Here is a 20,023-nt window from a genome sequence, read left to right as displayed (position 1 = left end):
ATTTTCTTTTCTGTGGACTTCGAGAATAGACTTGTGGCTGCCCCGGGGGGAGAGGGAGGGAGTGGGAGGGATTGGGAGCTTGGAGTTATCGGATGCAATTTGGAATGGATTTATAATGAGATCCTGCTGAGTAGCACTGAGAATTATGTCTAGATACTTAGATCGCAACAGAACAAAGGGTGGAAAAAAAAATGTATACATGTAAGTGTAATTTGGTCCCCATGCTGTACAGCGGAAAAAAAAAAAAATTAACATGAGACAGATTAACAGGGGAAAATCAAAAGAGAGAGACCAAGGAAAACTGAGTGGCAATGGTTGAAACCCTCACCTGAAAAACCAGCTTGAAGCTAAAAACAAAAGATGTTGGAGGAGTGGTTTGGGACTTCAATGAGGAGGAAGGCAATTCACATGAGATGAAAATCAAATTTTTGGTAAACAAATGTTTGTTGGGCTACACAGACACAATGGGATACAGAGTGGCCTCTGATGAGTTTCCCCCACCACATCTGACCCATGTTCTTTGCAGATATCTCTGGTGATGGCTCCATTCCAAAAACAGGCTCCCTATCTAAATTCTTTTAGGCAGTTATGGGGGAGGAAATAAGAAAAACTTCCCAAGTCTTCAGTTTTGTTTTTTTTTTTTTAAATAATCAACCTAAATTAATCCTCATGCTAAAGAGACTTATTTTGAGGCAGCAAATTTTGCTCCCTATACAGAAATCAAAGCAGCAAGGTAAGAGAAGGCTGAGCACATGTAAAGTGATAGCCTGGGAAGCAAGAGCTGGAGTTGAAGAGGTTCTTATTTCTTTCTGTCCTGTTGGTATAATAATCTGGATTCAAAATGAATATTGAGTCACAGATGGATTAAGGCAGTGAAATATGGTTAAGGACAATACAATATGACATAAAGCTTTTAGTAGCCTATAAGGGTCTGGAACTACACTACCAGCAGTAGAAACCCCAGCTTGGTTGTTTACAGATAATGTGGTCTTGATCAAGTTATCTCTTCATCTATAAAAATGGACATATTAGTGAGTCCTTCCTCATAGGGTGGTTGTCAAGATTAAAGGGGTTATTACATCTTTTTTTTTTTTTTAAATCTTTTTAGGGCCACATCCATGACATATGGAGGTTCCCAGACTATGGGTTCAATTGGAGCTGTAGCTGCCGGCCTATGCCAGAGCTGTGTCTGCAACCTGCCCACAGCTCATGGCAACGCCAGATTTGTAACCCACTGGGTGAGGCCAGGGATCGAACCCGCAACCTTATGGTTCCTAGTTGGATTCGTTTTCCCTGTGCCATGATGGGAGCTCCTAAAGGAGTTATTACATCTTGAATGCATAAAAGAGTGAAGGCACATAGAATGTGCTAAACAAAATCTATGCTATATTTACCCCCACATTGCCTCACATTGTGTTTGTTTTGTCAGGAGGTAACAACTGTTTTATTTTGATTGGCCCTCACTGAGAAAACATGGCTTCTTACATAAATGGCTGTTGGTTTTGTTTTGTTTTTTTAATTGCAGTAGAATAAAAAAGCTCTAAAACCCTTTCTCTTAGAGGGCAGGTTCTTCACTAAAAAGCCATGTACCTTTGTAACTCACTACTAATAAGCGCAATTATGAAATAACTTTCAGGTCAACTCATCAGTTCTGGGCTTAATGGGATCATATCTACTTTCTGGCCACAGTGCTTTATAAATGATCCCTATATTATAGGGACATCACTTAATGGTCAATATTTATTCTTGCTTCATAAAAATGTGCATTAAAGAAAAGACTTTTAACAGTCTTGCTAATACTGCCAATAAATTTATTCATTCTTGCTCAATTTCCTAAACTGTCATCCAGGAGCTCCAAGTTTCCCCAGACATCTCTTCAAAGACGCCTGTCAAAAATCTCCCTCAAAAAAGTCCTTTTGAATTCCATGACTCTAATGAAGGTGACGACAAAGTCACCTTTATGATTTGCTATGAGAGAAAAAAAGGGAGGGAAGGGAGAGGGAAGTACAAGAATAACAATGATAAGAGCCACATCAGATTGAATAATATTTTACGTTTTTTGTTCCTATTATATTAATTTGTATATACTTTTTGCTATTTGGCAAATGAATACATACTCTAGCGGGTGATAATAAAAACATTAACAATCAGCAAGGCACAGATGCTAAACAATTAGAACAGATGCTGACTGTAAATAACTGGAATAGTGAGTCCCATGTGAAAATCAATCCTGTTGTGCATAAGTATGGCATTTGTGGTCATTTTAGTACAATTCAGGACACTTTCATTATGTTGTACTTAATGTGGAAACTGGAATATAGAAATGTCTTCCAACAGAGAGAAATTTTCCCAGTAATGTTATTTGTTTTGAATGCAAAATCTACTTATATATTCAAAGTAATTTTACAACAAGAGCTTTTAGTTACATATTATGTTCCTTCTATTGTATTTTCTATTATAGTCTTCTACTATATTTTCCAAATAGGTCCTGTGATAGTCTCTTCTGGAATATTTCATCAAACCTATTTCTTTGTGTATGAGATTAGGATCCTGCTTCCTGTGGTTCTCAGTCAGTCTGAGTCTTGGTAGGTTCTTTAGGACATGTATAATTTTGTTTTCAGATTGCTAGCAATAGGTCATTCTTATTTAATCTAGAAGAAAAGTAATTTATAATACTAGAAAAACAAAAGTGCAAAATATATCTGCTTCTTTGCGTCCTGCTTAGCCAAATGACTTTTTTTTCCCCTTTAATGCCATCAAAGAGAATTTCAGAGCCAGAATAAAACTAGCAACCAAGACCTGGAGCCAGTTTTATTCCAGCCTGACCTAATGTTGTTCTTTCTATTTATTTATTTATTTATTTATTTTTCATTTTTTTATTACTCAAATGAATTTATCACATCTGTAGTTGTATAATGATCATAACAATCTGATTTCACAGGATTTCCATCCCACAGCCCAAGCACATCCCCCACCCCCCAAACTGTCTCTTCCAGAGACCATAAGTTTTTCAATGTCTGTGAGTCAGTACCTGTTCTGCAAAGAAGTTCCGTTTGTCCTTTTTTCAGATTCCACATGTCAGTGAGAGCATTTGATGTTGGTGTTTCATTGTCTGACTGACTTCACTTAGCATGATAATTTCTAGGTCCATCCATGTTGCTAAAAATGTCAGTATTTCGTTCTTTTTGATGGCTGAGTAATATTCCATTGTGTATCTGTACCACCTCTTCTGGATCCACTCCTCTGTCGATGGACATCTAGGTTGTTTCCATGTCTTGGCTATTGTAAATAGTGCTGCAATGAACATCGGAGTACATGTGTCTTTGTGAGTCGTGGTTTTCTCTGGATAGATGCCCAGGAGTGGGATTGCTGGATCAAATGGTAGTTCTATTTTTAGTTTTCTGAGGAATCTCCATACTGCTTTCCACAGTGGTTGCACCCTAATGTTGTTCTTAAGATGACAAGTTAGTCATTAAACCAGCCTGTTTGGCATATGACAATATGACTGCTTGAAATTGCCCAGATTTCCAGTGTCACACTTAAACAGCCATAACTGACACATGTAAAAGTATACAACAAAATAGTTTCCTAATTTGGTTTCCCCTGTCAGCATCCTAATTTCTGCCAATGGAATTATCATTCTCCCTTTCACTCAAGGTCAAAAACTCAAGTCATCTCCAGTAGATATTTAATAAATATGGGGATACTTCCATCACTTTAATAACTGATAGGAGGCAGAGTCCACCTCCTGCTAGAGACACTGAAAAGCCTAGATACTTGCTTTCACTGCCTCCCTTGCCAGTGTCAGGGAACAAAATTTAGCACCTCAAAATATCTCTTTGGCATGCAGATTATTTTGAGCTTAAAATCGTCAAGACCCAAAGACTTAGGAAGAAACTGTGGCATCCCCAGCCCTAAAAGAATTTAGATAGGGAGCCTGTTCCTGGAATAGAGCTATCATCAGAGACATCTGCAAAGAACATGGGCTAGGTGTGGTGGGGGAAACAGTAGGGCCTAGGAATCAAATCCATTCTTTGTCCCCTTGTCTCTGCATGGCCAGAAAACGTTTACCAAACATTGGTTTTCCATCACCATGTGAATTGCCTTCCTCCCCTGTGAAGTCCCAAACCACTACCCCAACATCTTCTTTTGTTTTTAGCTTGAAGATGGTATTTCAGGTGAGGGTTTCAGCCATTGTCACTCAGTTTTCCTGGATCTCTCCCATGTATATATGTTATTAAACTTGTTTGAGTGTTCTCTTATTAATCTATTGAGTGCCAATTTAATGTTTAGACCAGCCAGAAGAATCAAGAGGGTAGAGGAGAGTTCCTGCCATGGCACAGTGGGTTAAGAATCTGACTGCAGTGGCTCAAAGATGCTGGTTTGATCCCTGGGGCTCAGTGCTGCAGCAGCTGCAACTCAGATTCCATCCCTGGCCCAAGAACTTCCATATGCTGCAGGTGAGGCCATTAAAAAAAAAGGAGGGGGTTGGTAGAGGAAAATTTCTTCCTCCCAACACCAGCCAGAATGCTTCACATGAGCAAGGCCTGGTCCATTGAGTAACCTGGCCTGAGACTCTGGATACAGAATTGAGTGTGAAAAATTACAGGGATGGGGGAGACTTCCTTCCTTTCTTCAGTTTCCATGAGACACAATGGTAGCAACAGTGTCCAGTACCCAGAGCAGGTGATAAAAGCTATGGAAGCCATGTCCTCTATGGATTAGCTCAGCTGTGATATTTTAGATACTGTTCTAATATGTGGCCTCCTCTATTCCTGCACATTTTTCAAACCTGGTTTCCTAGGCTCTCTAGAAAATTTGCAATCTACCCAGTTGCCTTCCAATAAATTTCGTTTTGCTTATATTAGCTAAAGATGGTTTCTTTTGCTTAGAACAACAACCAAAACCCGGTCCAATGTATCATCTGTGACCCCTTTTCCTTGACAGTCTCCCATAATTGATCAAATTCTAAGTACAATGGAAATTTCCTTAGCCAGCACTTTTGGTTGCCCTATAACCAACTTGACTTATATCCAACTTCTTTTTTTGTTGTTCTTGCATAAACCACATTCATCAGGTATTATCTGGGCAGTGAATCTTTTCAAAATGTGTTGCCCAGACCCACAGTGTCAGTATCATCTGGGAACATGACAGGAATACAAATTTTTAGACACCACTCCAGACATACTGAATCAAACCCCAAGTGGGGCACAGCTCTCTGGGTGCTTCTGATGGATGCTAAAGTTTGAGAACCACTTATCTTGGCTGTCTAGTGTCAGATTCTCTAAGTAGAGTAAAATTTCATCCATTTAAAGACAAGTGCAAAAAATGGTCTGCAAGCAGAATACTTCTTGATTTTTACATATTTCTTTGTATTTATCTGTTCATTCATTCAGTCATTCAATAAATGCCAAGCATGTGCCAAAGCACTTGGGATTTAAGTTAAATAAGACCAATAAAACTCCTAGCCCCAGTGGAGCTGATATTCCAGGAAAGTATGTTCTAGAGAGCAGCTGTCTGTGGTGACAACTCAGCTTCCTATGGGTGTCGGTCAGTATGTTTTACATGGAACCAGAAACAGTTGATCTGACAAGTCTCCCTGTATTTTCTGATTTCACTAGAACAAACCTCTACTGCTTCTGTAATAAATAAAATATTTAAAAAATAAACCAAACTCCCTCCTCAGTCTGAGATTATAAGGTATTTGTGGTATGTTTTCTATTTTAAATATTTTTCTACTTCATTTTAAGGCAATTATATTTGCTTATTTGTTTCCATTTTTAATTTTTTTTCTTTGGCTTTTAAGGCCGCACCTGTGGTATATGGAGGTGCCCAGGCTAGGGGTCCAGTCGGAGTTGTAGCTGCAAGCCTACACCACAGTCACAGCAACTCGGGATCTGAGCCACATCTGCAACCTACACCAGAGCTCATGGCAATGCCAGATCCTTAACCCACTGAGTGAAGCCAGGGATCGAACCCACAACCTCTTGGTTCCTAGTTGGATTCATTTCCTCTGCGCCACAACAGGAACTCCCTACACTTTTAATTTTTATGTATAAGGCTGAAGTACATTTAGGTCATTTGGATTTTTTGACATTTCATTTTTCCATCTAATCCCTTCCTTTTGAAGCACTGAGGTTGTTCTAACTAATCCTCAGTCGGTGTGTTTTTAGGTCATTACAGGTTATTTCGAAACTTTACCTTGCTTCAATTATCCCTACTGTTGGGCATGCAGATTGTTTGACCTGATGCTCTGGCAAACCGTCCAGATACTCCCTTTCTCAGCCTCTCTTGACAGCAGGCAACCAGCACACGGCCCAGGCCTGGCAACTTGGCAACCCAGGCAGTCATACAAAGTCCCAGAAGGCCCCATGGGGCTGCAAGGAATGCTGGGTCATATAGATGTTATTCTACACAGCCTTGCACCCAAATTACAAATCAGAGGTTCTAAGATATAAAGGTGGGCAGCCAGCAATCTCTAGCCCAGAAAGCAACCCCTAAAAGGAGGTTACACTCAAGTTCCCCCAAAAGATTATCATTCACCATTTTGTATGTCCCAGTTTACCTTGTCATGAAAAGTCCAAGCCTCATTGTCAGGATGCATCCCAATTTGGCTCCACTAATCCCCCAAGCTGCCTCCCATCTCTCGCTTTCCAGCCTTTCTACTATATCCACTGGAACTTCTTACCAGCAAATCTCCTAATGCTCAAAACTCTTTTTTAGGGAATTCCATTGTGGCTCAGTGCTAATGAACCTGACGAGTATCCATGAGGACTCGGGTTCGATCCCTGGCCTTGCTCAGTAGGTTAAGGATCTGGCATTGCCATGAGCTGCAGTGTGGGTTGCAGACATGGCTTGGATCTGGTATTGTTGTGGCTGTGGTATAGGCCTGCGACTGTAGCTCTGATTAGACCCCTAATCTGGGAACTTCCATATGCCATGGGCGCAGCCCTAAAAAAAAAAAAAAAAAAAAAAAGAGGGCAAAAAAAAACCCCCACTTTTATTTTTAACCACTCCTTTCATCACCTTGTTCCAGCTGAAGCCTGGTCTGTCTTCCCGCATACCCCAACACCAAAGGATTTAAGGGCCAGGCTGAGCTTTTCTCTTTCTCTTCCCTCAAAGCTGCATCCTCTCCTGCAAACATCCAGCTCCTTCTAAGCACCTGCAGGTAGACTATTTTGACTCCCTGCTCTATGGTGTGATCATTTACTGTCTCCTAGTGGACTGGAGGACTGGCACCTCTCTATCACCTTCTCTGCTACTGTCACTGTCACCATTCACACAGACCATCCATTAGAAGGCCTGCCACTTAGTGAACTTTGAACCGCCCCAGAAATCTTGCCTTGAAGCAACTTTTTCTCTAACCACCACTTCCTAACTCTCCAGATCACTTCCACTGGCACTTGGACTGCCATAATTCTTCAGCCCAACAGAACTTCTGATCCATTAGCTCTATCACTTTATCACCATCCCTCACCCCCCTGAAGTCCTCATATTCTTCCCTTGTTCTGCCCTCAGTTGCCTTGTCTGGAACATCTCCAAATCTGGTTAAATCCAACCCTCTTCTGACCTTATGTGTGCACTATATAAACACAATCTTCCTGACTGTCTCCTCTTAAATTTATGACCATAAATCTCAGGACATTCATCACTGTATTTTAACTATATTTTTCTAGTTAATACAGTCTCTCAGTCTCTGAAGGGACTATTTCACATATTTCCCTCTTTTATCAAATTTCCCAAACTATCTTCCCTATCCTCACTCTCAATTCATGATCTCACCTATTTTTCTAAGAGATGCAATCAAAGAAAATGAAGGTATTCTCCTACGGTAAATTTATTAACCCACAAAACCAAAAAATTCTTGGCTGCCTTCCTGTTTCTATCTCTCTCACCTACTCAAGAGCTTTCATCTTGTAATTATTATCCTCTCTCCTACATCATCAATTTTTTCTAATTTCAGAGAGTCATGCATTACCACATCAGTATGCTGTTATTTCTACCATCTTAAAAAAAAAAAATCTCTACTTAAATACCTAAAATTCTCTGGCTATTGGCATATACCTTTGTTCATCTTTATGGCAAACTGCAAGAAGACTCTGTCTTTACTTAAAATTTCCACTTTCTCACCTTCTACAATTCCCCCTTAACCCACTTCAAAGAGGTCTTTGTTCTCACCAAAACTGCTCCTGTAGAGGAACTGGCAATGTATCTTGTCAAATCCAATTGTAAACCTTTATTTATTTTTGTCTTTTGTCTTTTCAGGGCCACACACGTGGCATATGGAGGTTTCCAGGCTAGGGGTCGAATCAGAGCTACAGCTGTCGGCCTGTACCACAGCCACAGCAACGTGGGATCCGAGCTGTGTCTGTGCCACAGCTCATGGCAATGCTGGATCCTTAAACCACTGAGCAAGGCCAGGGATCAAACCTGCAACCTTATGGTTCCTAGTCAGATTCCTTTCCACTGTGCCATGATGGGAACTCCCCAATTGAAAACCTTTGTTTTCACTGTATACCACCACTAAACAGCTTTTGAAACAAGCCCTTTGACTCTGCTCATCACTCCAACAATCCACCATCCTCTGCCTTGCTCAGTCTGTCATTCCTTGAATAGGCCAAACTTATTCCTGTCTCAGGGTCCTTGCCTTTGCTGCTCACGGGGCATGGAGAGCTCTTCCTGTAGAACTAAGAAGGGCTCACTTCCTCATACCATCAGGCCTATGTTCAGAGACTTTACTTGCCAGGAGCTCCCCTCGACCTCCCCTGGTCCCTGCCCACCAAGCTCTAGTGCCCCATCCTGTTTTACTTTCTTCCACAGCACCTACCTGCATTCAGCATGCACATCACTTAACCTGGGAATTCCCTCTCCAACCCCCACCCCCCCTTTTTACCTAATCAGTCTCCATGGTTGAGGCTTGCAAAGTTCCCCCAGTTACCCAATGTAGGCAGACCGCTGCTGATGGTTTAGAATCATGACCAGAACAAAATTTTCCACCTGGCAGACCTGGGGCAGGCCAGAGGCAATTTTTCAAAAAATCACCTTGTGACCTTTTCTACTCTGAACCTCTTTAGTATGAAAGGTTGTATTTCAGTTCCCATATTTTCTTATCTGACTTCATTTTCCCTTACTCAACTCTGTTGTAGAGAATCAGATAATTTATCAAACTCTAGAGTAATCGAAATTAGGAAATCCTGCTCCATAATTCATCAAGTTGCTGACAAGCCTCAGGGTACTGTTGCTAGGCATCACCTAAGGCCAGAATACACTGTAATAAATTTTTTGTTAGACATTCATGATTGAGGCAATAGCAGAAATATCATTTTTCCTTAGAGCATAGAATAATAATATCTGCTAACAATTACCCTATACCAGATACTGTTTATAACTCTCCATTCTCATGTGTAAAACAAAACAGGAAAAAAAAAATCCTGTTGCAACAACAGTATATACTGTACCTAGATCAATAAATTAGTTACAACCTGGAGAGGCAGTGAGCTGGCAAGGCAGAAATGACAGCAGTCAGATTCTGGTTCAGTTTGTGTCCTGGAAGCAGTCACCTATTATAGTTACCTGTCCAGTATTGCTTTCCCTCAGGGGGCCACCTGTCTTCTAAGCCATGAGGTCCACATTGCCTGCTGACTCCCCTATAGAGAGCTGAGGCAGATGAGCACATGACTCACACTGGCCAAGCAGAGTTCTTTCTCCTTGGACACAGCTCTTGGTTCAAAGATGAGCATGTGATCCAAACTGGCCAATAAAAATCTTCCCTGTGGGTACCAGGAATGAGATTCTTCTTACAACTTTGGAATTGCAAGCCATGAATATTTTTTGTGGTCCCCAAGGAGGAAATTATTTGCAAGGGACAAGAATAATATTAACATGCAAAGGGAAGCAGAGCTCAGGGAGGGACAGATAGAGCTTTGATATCATTTGAGACCTGGATCAAACCATTTCTAAATCAAGTCTATCCCCTGGACTTTTTCACTTATGGAACCAATAAATTTCATGTTACCTTTTTTTTTTCTTTGCTTAAATGAATATGAACTGAATTTCTGTCAGCTGGAATAGAGAGTCCTGGGTCCCAATTTTAATGAACTGAGTGAAGGTGACACTTAACCATTTTCCCAGGTTTACAAACAGTGCTGTTCATATGCTTCTGGTTACACTGGAATTAATACTGGGAGTCCCCTATAAACACTTAAGGAATAAGCTGTAATAGCACTACCAGTTTTCTCAACCATTATCACCTCCAAACATTTAGCTTGATCACACTTGACAGCAGGATGGATTTAAGAGGTGCATTTAAGAGGTGTATATTTTGAATTGCCAACTCACATCCTCAGTCTCCTTATTTCTTAAACATATGTTGTATAATGGCTAAGAGCTTGGGTCTGGAAACATGGACTGCCTGGGTTCAAATTCTGGCTTTGCTACTTGCTAGTTACAGAACCATAGGCAAGTTACTGAATCTCTTTGTCCCTCAGTTTCCCTGTGTAAAAATTCCCCAGGCAAAATAATAACATTTATCTCTTAGGGCTGTTGAGAGAATTAAACATGTGAAGGCTTGGAACAGTGCCTAGTATGTAGAAGTCACCAATAATTATTAGGTGTCATTATCAGCAACCTAGAGATTGCACTTTCTTTATAAATTTACTATAAATGCATATACAGACTGAAACATAATGAGATGAATGGTATAAACTTGTAGACATTAGGTTGGTCAATTTCTAGTTAAATACCTCAGGTTCTTATTAGTACCTGAGTGGTTTCAGGCTTCTCCTATGAGCCTTTTACCATAGGCCTTGGGATTATAATTAAGGCCCAAATTCCAAGAACTTCACAGAAAATGAGACAGTGTAACCTTCAGTAGATTCTACTAGACTCACATTAGATCTAGATTATTCCTAGAAAGAATTAAATATATATGTATGTGTGTGTGTATATATATATATATATATATAAAAACATGACATAAAAAAGTTACACAATTGCCCGAGAAAGAACTGGCCCCATTTTTTAAGTTCCTTAAAATATTATGTAGGTTTGAACCAATATCTGCAATTGGGAGTCTTCTTTCTGTAGCCAAATCCTAGAGATTCTAATAAAACTTGAATGGTTTTCTGAAAGCTATGCACTTAAAGTGCCGTATCTAAACCATCACACCTTCTTTCTTTTTCTTGAGAATATTTTAGGGTCCAAAGGTTCCAATATTTGAAAATGAAACAATGGCTCTCAACATCTCAAAAATCAAAGAAAACAAATCAAAAACATTTAAAATGGACTCAGACACACCTGAACTTAATTCTTCATCTTCTGTATTATCTAGAGCATTGGCTCTAAATGAGGACATTTTGAATATTTAGGGGAGCATTTTGATTAGTCACAATCAAACACACACACACACACAGAAGAAGGGGTCAGGGACACTAGAGCTTCTGCAAAACAAAGACTTTCCCACATCCCATGAAACTCTCTAATAACAGAGGGGAAGAATCTGTTTATTATCACATGAGCCTGGACCTTCTGTTTTACATGTAAACAAAAAATATTTTTGGAGTAGCTTTATTATACACTGAATTTTCCAGGAATGCAACTACTGTGAGAATTTAGAGGAATTTGTACTTTGTTTTGCTTAGAACTTTATGAAGAGTTAAGTTTCACCTTGGAAAAAATCACTTCACCACCAACAGCACTAGTCATTGTATTTGAGTTGTCAAAATAATCCAAATGTCAGCCTGTGTCTACAGCTGTTAAACTTATGGAGGTACCGCCAGCCTTAAGTACAAGTTGCATCTGACAATTCCATACAACTTCTAATATCTTGGTGCCTGAATATTTATATATTGAAATACATGTAGATTTACTACACATTTCTTTTGTTTTTCCTTTTGTACTATTAGGGCATTTCACTGAATTTTTAAAACATTATACATATAGGTAGATTATAGTGTCTATGAATTTCATTTCATTGGTGATGGTAAATAGTGTTAAAAAGTATTTGTTATAAAAAGGAAGTGCTGACCACCGGCACCAGCCAGAATGGCCATCATCAAAAAGTCTATAAACAGTAAGTGCTGGAGAGGGTGTAGAGAAAAAGGAACCCTAGTACACTGTTAGTGGGATTGTAAACTGGTGCAACCACTGTGGAAAGCAGTATGGAGATTCCTCAGAAAACTAAAAATAGAACTACCATTTGATCCAGCAATCCCACTCCTGGGCATCTATCCAGAGAAAACCACGACTCACAAAGACACATGTACTCCGATGTTCATTGCAGCACTATTTACAATAGCCAAGACATGGAAACAACCTAGATGTCCATCAACAGAGGAGTGGATCCAGAAGAGGTGGTACAGATACACAATGGAATATTACTCAGCCATTAAAAAGAACGAAATACTGACATTTTTAGCAACATGGATGGACCTAGAAATTATCATGCTAAGTGAAGTCAGTCAGACAATGAGACACCAACATCAAATGCTCTCACTGACATGTGGAATCTGAAAAAAGGACAGACTGAATTTCTTTGCAGAACAGATGCTGACTCACAGACATTGAAAAACTTATGGTCTCTGGAAGAGACAGTTTGGGGGGTGAGGGATGTGCTTGGGCTGTGGGATGGAAATCCTGTGAAATCAGATTGTTATGATCATTATACAACTACAGATGTGATAAATTCATTTGAGCAATAAAAAATAATTAAAAAAGTATACTATATAAAAAAAAAAAAAAGAAAGGAAGAAAAGGAAGTGCTAGAGTTCCTGTTGTATCTCAGTGGGTTAAGAACCCAGCTAATATCCATGAGGATTCGGGTTCAGTCCCTGAAGGTTAAAGATCCGGCATTGCCACGAATTGTGGTGTAGGTCGCAGATGAGGCTAAGATCTGGTGTTGCAGTGGCTGTAATATAGGCTGGTAGCTACAGCTCTGATTTGACTCTAGCCTGGGAACTTCCATATGCTGTGGGTGCGGCCCTGAAAAGGCAATAATAATAATAATAAAGAGAAAAAAGGAAGTGTTGGTTTGTAAGATGAGAATTATTATTTTAGAGTATTAACAGAGTAGAAAGAATACTCAAATTGTCTTTCTCTAAGACTTCCCACTACAGAGGAACTTATTACAGGCAATCATCCTTTTGGTTTTACAGGACTTGGTGCTATAAAAGGAAAAAAAAAAAAAAGGAAAACATGGACAGGTAAGTAAAGTGTAATGATAGGAAAGGCAGACTTCAACATCGGGTACTGAAATCCTCATACTCTTCAGGTGTCAAATTTTCCTAAAGAATCGTTATGTTTATTTCAGTCTATTCCCTCCTTTCGTCCCTGGGACATAAAAGTTAATAATATTCAGCCATCTCTGGTTTGATCTTTCCTAAAAAAGAATGATGCCCTCTCCCTTTCCACGGCACTTTTTTTTTTCTTTTTTCTTTTTTCTTTTTTTTTTTTTTCTGGTAAAGGTCTGCTTACCTTCCAATCTGCAGTTCATGAGATCCTTATAACTGGTTGACGAAATCATAGACATTCCCTGGTCTCTTCTCAAGCATAAAGAATTGCACAGACAACTTTGGTTAACTGTACCACGGCCATAAATTCTATCTAAAGCAGGTTATTAGAGCATAAATGTTGGCTCCCAGGGAAGTTTGGGAAGTTAAAGACCGGAGATTCTATTCTAAGTTGTTCTGAGACCCTGAGAAAGTGACATAACCTTGCCATGAATTAGTTCTCCCAAGCAGAAAAGAAGATTAAAAAACATTCTTTTCTTTTTGAGTGCCTGCTCTTGTAGCACACACACCAAAATCAGAACCATGTTTCCCTTTGCTTACTACCCCAGGGTGCTCTGCTAAGCTAAGCTGATCCGTTGAGCAGCTTGAGAATCTCTGAGGAAAGATGGTTCATTCAATGTTGTTAATTATTGACTGGAACTGACAGACTAAAAGCCAAGAAAATCTGATATTTAACATCTGCTTCCAAAAGTCCGAAATCTATAGCAGCTGTGAAGAGGCTCTATTCTTCTTTGATTTTGCTTGAGGTCAAATTTGTTCTCATTTCAAGAACAAGGTTGATTTTCTCACATCATTCACTTACCACTTAACCTGAATGCTTCCAGACCCCACTTTCTTGGAACTCAAGTGCCATGCTGTTGACAGAACCTGGGCATCCCATCGGCTTTCAGTCACCCCATGGCATTTTCCCTATTCCTTCTCTCTTGTCCAGGTTCCCTCTATTCACCAAAGTGCTTGTGGAAGGCAGTAATATGGCTGCCATTCTTGGCAGTGTCTACACTAGAGATCCTATATTATTTCTTCCTCAGTCATGAACTCTTTTTAGAGAACCTGCTTATTCCAGACCCAGGGAAGAAAAGTTCTACTAAATATGTAAGTCTGCCCCCTTTGCCACAGCTGACAGGACCAGAAGAACTGATCCATATAATGAGCTGACCCAATCAGACTCCCTGGTTCAAGAACTGAAGTGAAAAAAGTGAAGTTCATGGCCCAGTGTAAGGATTTTTAAAAATGGCTACAAATGATTTTTTACTCCTCCCATGAAAAGTTAGAGTCTCTGTTCCTTCCCCTTGAACCTGGGTGGGCATTAGACTGCTCTGACCAAGAGAATTTGGCAGAAGTGACTCCCAGGCTAGGTAAAAGCAACATGTACTTTCTACCAAGATCTTTTGAAATGACCATTTCTTAAGCATTCCCTCTTGGGAACACTGCCTTGCCAAATAAAAAATCTATCTTTTGGCCTCTACGTTAATAAGCCCATGCATAGGAACTGAAGCCAACAGTCCCAAGCGAAGCCCAGCCTTTTTGCTCTTCTTATCAAGGTGCCAAAAGTACGAATGAAGAAGCTATGTTAGGAGTGGCTTCTCAGGCCCAGGTCCTCAGTCATTTGAATCTTCCTAGCTGAGGTGCTACAACATCGGGGGCAAAGATAAGATGTTCCACTACGCTTTGACCCTTAGATCCATGAGCATAAAATACAGTCGTTCTTTTTTTTGCTAAAGTAGTTTGTTACACAGCAGTAGTAACTGAAACACCCGATCACATAAATTTCAATGTCCCAGAGTGAGGATCCATACATACACTTCTATGAGTTTCTAGAGATGCCCTGGTTATATGACTATTCAGCACTTTCTTAAATTTCAAAAGATTATGTTCTAAAAAATCCTTTTTTCTTGAGATAATTTGAACAGATTTATTCCTTATCCAATATGCTGTAAGGGTATGGAAGCTGTCCATGACAAAAGAGTTCTCTCCCATTGCAACCAAAGCTGCCAATTCTCAAAGAGCCTAATGGATGTCAGGTCCTGTAATGTAGCTTGACCCCATGGTCCTAAAGCAGCCCTAACTATGCCCAGAGTTTCCCACAACAGAGACTTTAAATTCCTTTAAATCTCTTACCCAAATACCTGTTTCCATCAGGGCTCAGATCCAGACTAGGAGGTAAGCAGAGATATCTGTGATCAGAGGAGAAGCACTGTCCAAGAGTGACACTGAGGGCTGACTGGAATTGACTGGATGATGAGTTACTTAAGGATTTAGGATTCTCCCAGCAGGGAGGGTTGACCTAAACTCAGCTTCCTGTGATGTGTAGAGTTTCCTCCTGTTTCCTGTGGCCTAAGGTTTCAGGGGCTGGGAAGCTGGTATTTCTGACTAACAACTGTGAAAAGCTGGCACCTAAATCTATATCGCTTGAGAAGTTAACGTGTCTCATCACTGGGAAGATGCTCTCACACTTTCTTATAGAAGAAGGAAAGTGATGTGGAGTATGAACCCGTGGTTTCTCTGCATAAGACAGATACCATGACAGGCCCAGCAGAGAGCCCTGGACACAGCCACACCTCTCTGGGGAGTGCTGGTATATGGGGAACTTAGACTGTCTCTTGCTAGTCTTGGCCTTGTAAGATCTTTCTTTCCCTAGTAAAGGCTAGCTATTACTCCATGCTTTGTGAATGTTGAGAAACTTAACCTCTGGGACACACCAAGTGGTGACTGAGAAAGCATCCTGTGCATGACAGTATCACACCCTCTCCATTGTCCCCAAGTACACATCCACCCCACATATACTAGGAACTCTTTTTTTTTTTTTTCATTGCACCCATGGCATGTGGAGTTCCTGGGCCAGGAATCGAATCTAAGTCGAGGTTGTGACCTACACCACAGCTGCAGCAATGCCAGATCTTTAACCCATTGCACCAGGGCAGGGACTGAACCCACACTGCCACAAAGACAATGCTGGATCTTTAACCTGCTCCACCACAGCAGGAACTCCTAGGAACCCATTTTAAAAAGAGATCCACGCCTTCTCTTAGCCAAATAAATAAATAATTAAAAATACCCATGCATGCAACCCCTCCACACTGCTTTACATGCATTATGTTATCTAATCTTAACAGTAATTCTATGCTGTAGGTACCATTGTTGTTTGGCACCATATGACATTTTATTGCTACTGTTATTTTTCTAGGTTCTCTGATATTTAGGTATTTGTTAGCTCTTTAAATTTTTACTTCATTATGATTTCTTCTCTCATGCTAAGTACATCTTCATTTTGTACTTAACTTTTATTCTCTTTTCCTAAAGAGGATTTTCCAAATTGTATAAATCTCAGGGCCCAGAAAACCTGGGCCTGTTCCCGTCCCAGCTGGGGCACGTGACTAACCTCCAGAGCATGGGCAGCTTCTGGGCTCTGCAGTCAACACCGCCTCCTTCTGGCCCATCCCTTTTGATTACTCCCCAGCATCTATAGACAGACACTGGGGCACAGGCAGAAGAGGTTAATGACCCAAATATTAGACGGCCCTCTGTGAGTATCAACGCACTATGTCTTCAAAGAAGCTGGGTGTTTTCCAAAATTCCACAACCTGATTTCCACTAAGGCTTTGAAACAAACGTGGATGAGGACACTTTTATTGTTTACTAGGTAGGTGTGTGCTGGTTTTTATTTGGAATGGGTTTTACTATGTAATACATCACTGAGAATTGTTCAACCTACTCCCACTATCAAAAGCTTTTAAATGCATTTATGGTTTGGGGGCTTCCCTGAGAACCTGTGCCATCAACACAGGTATCTGAAATAAAATAAAGAGCCATGCATTAATAATAGCTGGAGAATATTTACCTGTTTAGTTTACAGTGACTGTCCATGCATTTTAAGATTTAGTTTTTGGTGAGAGAAATGGTGAAGACACAAATGCAAGGGCAGAAATTCAAGGATACTTTATATCTTAGGTTTTTCACAACACATCCATTTAGGCAGATACAAATGATGGCAACTTGTTTATCAAGTAAAAAAGATACATGAGAAATCTTCAAGGGAAATAAATCGCCAGTGTTTCAAACATGCCCCAAATGTTGTCTGAGAAAATTTTATCCATTAAAAGCTGTCAGTAAATACTTGTTATCTCCATTTACTACAAGGATAGAAAGATCCAAGGGGAACAAACTTCCTTCCAATATGGCAATGAGAATAGCAGTTTCTCAAGTTTTAAGCACTGGTTTCAGAGAATAGAAAAGTTCATTTGAACCTCACTATACATGTTGTAATGAGACATTGCCTAATATGTCGAACCACATTTTAATGATGCCCTTTCAGGTACTTTAGTTGGGTCAGCGTCTGGGTTGATGACTAAGCTAGTCTTGCCCTCTGGAAATGCTTGCTCTACATACACAGTTCTCCAGCCTTGGCTATTCTTGGATCACCTGGGAAGATTTAAAAAATACTGAGGCCTGGGTCTCACTGCTCAGAGATCCTGATTTAATTGGTCTGGGTGCAATCTAGGCATAACGCCCCTGCTTCCCCCGCCCAAGGTAATTCTAATATGCTATAAAGGTTGAGAATTACGGCTCAAAACCACTTTCTCTACCTCAGCACTGTCAACATTTTGGGCCAGATACTTCTCTACTGCAAGGGGCTGTCCTGTGCACTATGGCATGCTTAGCATCAGCCTTGGTAGAAGCCCATTAGATACCACTAGCTCTTATTCTCACTCTCTTTTCTTATTTGGGACAACAAAAAATGCCTCTAGACATTGCCAAATGTTGGGGAGAAGAGATGAGGACGGGCTGGAAATCACCCCTGGGTGAGAACCACAGCTGTAAAGAGTATTACAGTGAACCAATTTTACAATCTGGGCTGTTAGAAAATAATTCCTGACAAATAAAAGCAGGGCAAAAGAGAACCTCATCTGAGACTCTAGTTTAGTAGGATCCACTGAGCACCAGTGAACAGGGCACTGATCCACAAAGCACAGAAGGTAACCAAATACCCCCAAGTGCTTAGAGATACGGGAAAATGCTGAGAATGTCATAAATTCAGTAAAACTTCGGAATAGCCACCTAAAAATTAGCATAACTGAAGGGATTTACAGATTAGAAGTGGATTTGACCGCATCTGTCATATCTGACTTCATTCCATTTTGTAAAGCTTTCACATTACCAGAAAAAAAAAAAAATCTGCTAACATCTTGTCAACAGGCCAACTATTTTTAGACAAGCTCATTTTCTTTGGTGGCTCTGGAATACTGATTTCCCCTACAGGGGAAGGTTTACAAGGCAGTATAGTCAACCAAAGAGGTTCAAAGTTACTGATATTACAACAAAAAGGGAAAATTAACCCATTTAAATTGTACTCTGAGCACTAGCACTTCATGCATTTTATTTGCAAATGCAATTACACCAGTCCCATAATACTTTCAGGTATGATTTTAAAACACACATAGGCCTGCAGACAAGTAGGCAAATTTAGCTGCGTTTATTTCTTTCTATTTATGTGGGCCAACACTTTTCACAAGCTGAATCTTGAGTGCAAAAATCAAATGCATCTCTAATTCTGTGAGGGCATTTTCCTTTTTCCTAGTTCCTTAGTCTCAGATGGAATTTCCTGTAGATCAGAAAGCAATCTGAAGGCTGGTAAATTGGAAATATGAGCTTTCTCAAAAATAATCTAACCACAAAGAAACAGTCCCTAGGAAATAAGGGAAAGGCTACTTGTTAGTTGTATCCACATTCTTCTTCCATGGATGCTGATACAGTGAGGGACTCACTTGTTTACTGCTGTTTTCTTTAGAAACAATGAATCTGAGATGGGGATTTGGAAGAATAGCGGAAGACCTCAAACAGGGAAATTATGGCATAAAAAGAGGAAGAGACAGACAAGATATTCAGTGACGTCCTCATTTTTGCTTCTTTTCTCCTACACAATAGAAGAGGCACCCAAGAAGCAATAAAGAAAGGACAGGAAACTTTTTAACTGAAGGTAACTGCCAGGTTAAAAGGCAAAAGCAGTTTATCTAGCTATTCTAGTCATTCATTAAAAAAATTAAGAACAGAACAAATCATCAAAAATTTAATAAAATGGGAGTTCCTGTCGTGGCGCAGAGGTTAACGAATCCGACTAGGAACCATGAGGTTGCGGGTTCGGTCCCTGCCCTTGCTCAGTGGGTTAACGATCCGGCGTTGCCGTGAGCTGTGGTGTAGGTTGCAGACACTGCTCGGATCCCGCGTTGCTGTGGCTCTGGCGTAGGCTGGCGGCTACAGCTCCGATTCGACCCCTAGCCTGGGAACCTCCATATGCCTCGGGAGCGGCCCAAAGAAATAGCAAAAAGACCAAAAAAAAAAAAAAAAAAAAAAATTTAATAAAATGAAAATTAGGAGGGTCGAATCAAGATAGCAAAGGAGTAGGACAGGGAGCTTGCCCTCTCCCATAAATACATCCAAAAAAAAAAAAAAAAAAAAAAACTACCTGTAGAATGATTCTCACAGAACATCTACTAAATGCTGGCAGAAGATCTCAGACTTCTAAAAGGGCAAGAAAGTCTCTACATAACCGGGGAAGACAAAAGGAAAAAGAAGAGGGTAAAAGGAATCAGGATGGGACCAGCACCCTGGGAGGGAGCTATGAAATAGAAAAGGTTTCCACATATTGGGAGGCCCCCTGACTGGCAGGAAGATCAGCCGGGACAGAGGGGGAGCCTCAAACCCTTGGAGAAAAGCATAGCAGCTATCTGAGGAGGGCACAA

At 40.3% G+C, this 20,023-nt stretch overlaps 1 protein-coding gene across 3 annotated transcripts in view; it reads right to left on the bottom strand.

Moving 5' to 3' along the window:
• Positions 1-20,023, bottom strand: part of PPM1L (protein phosphatase, Mg2+/Mn2+ dependent 1L) — a 317,524-nt gene that overhangs the window by 68,924 nt on the left and 228,577 nt on the right. The gene's annotated exons all lie outside the window — the stretch shown is intronic.

This window comes from Sus scrofa, chromosome 13 (genome assembly GCF_000003025.6).
Source record: "Sus scrofa isolate TJ Tabasco breed Duroc chromosome 13, Sscrofa11.1, whole genome shotgun sequence".
Classification (NCBI taxonomy): Eukaryota; Metazoa; Chordata; class Mammalia; order Artiodactyla; family Suidae; genus Sus; species Sus scrofa.
The sequence above is the reverse complement of the archived record's forward strand: the minus strand, read 5'-3'. Positions and strand labels throughout refer to the sequence as shown.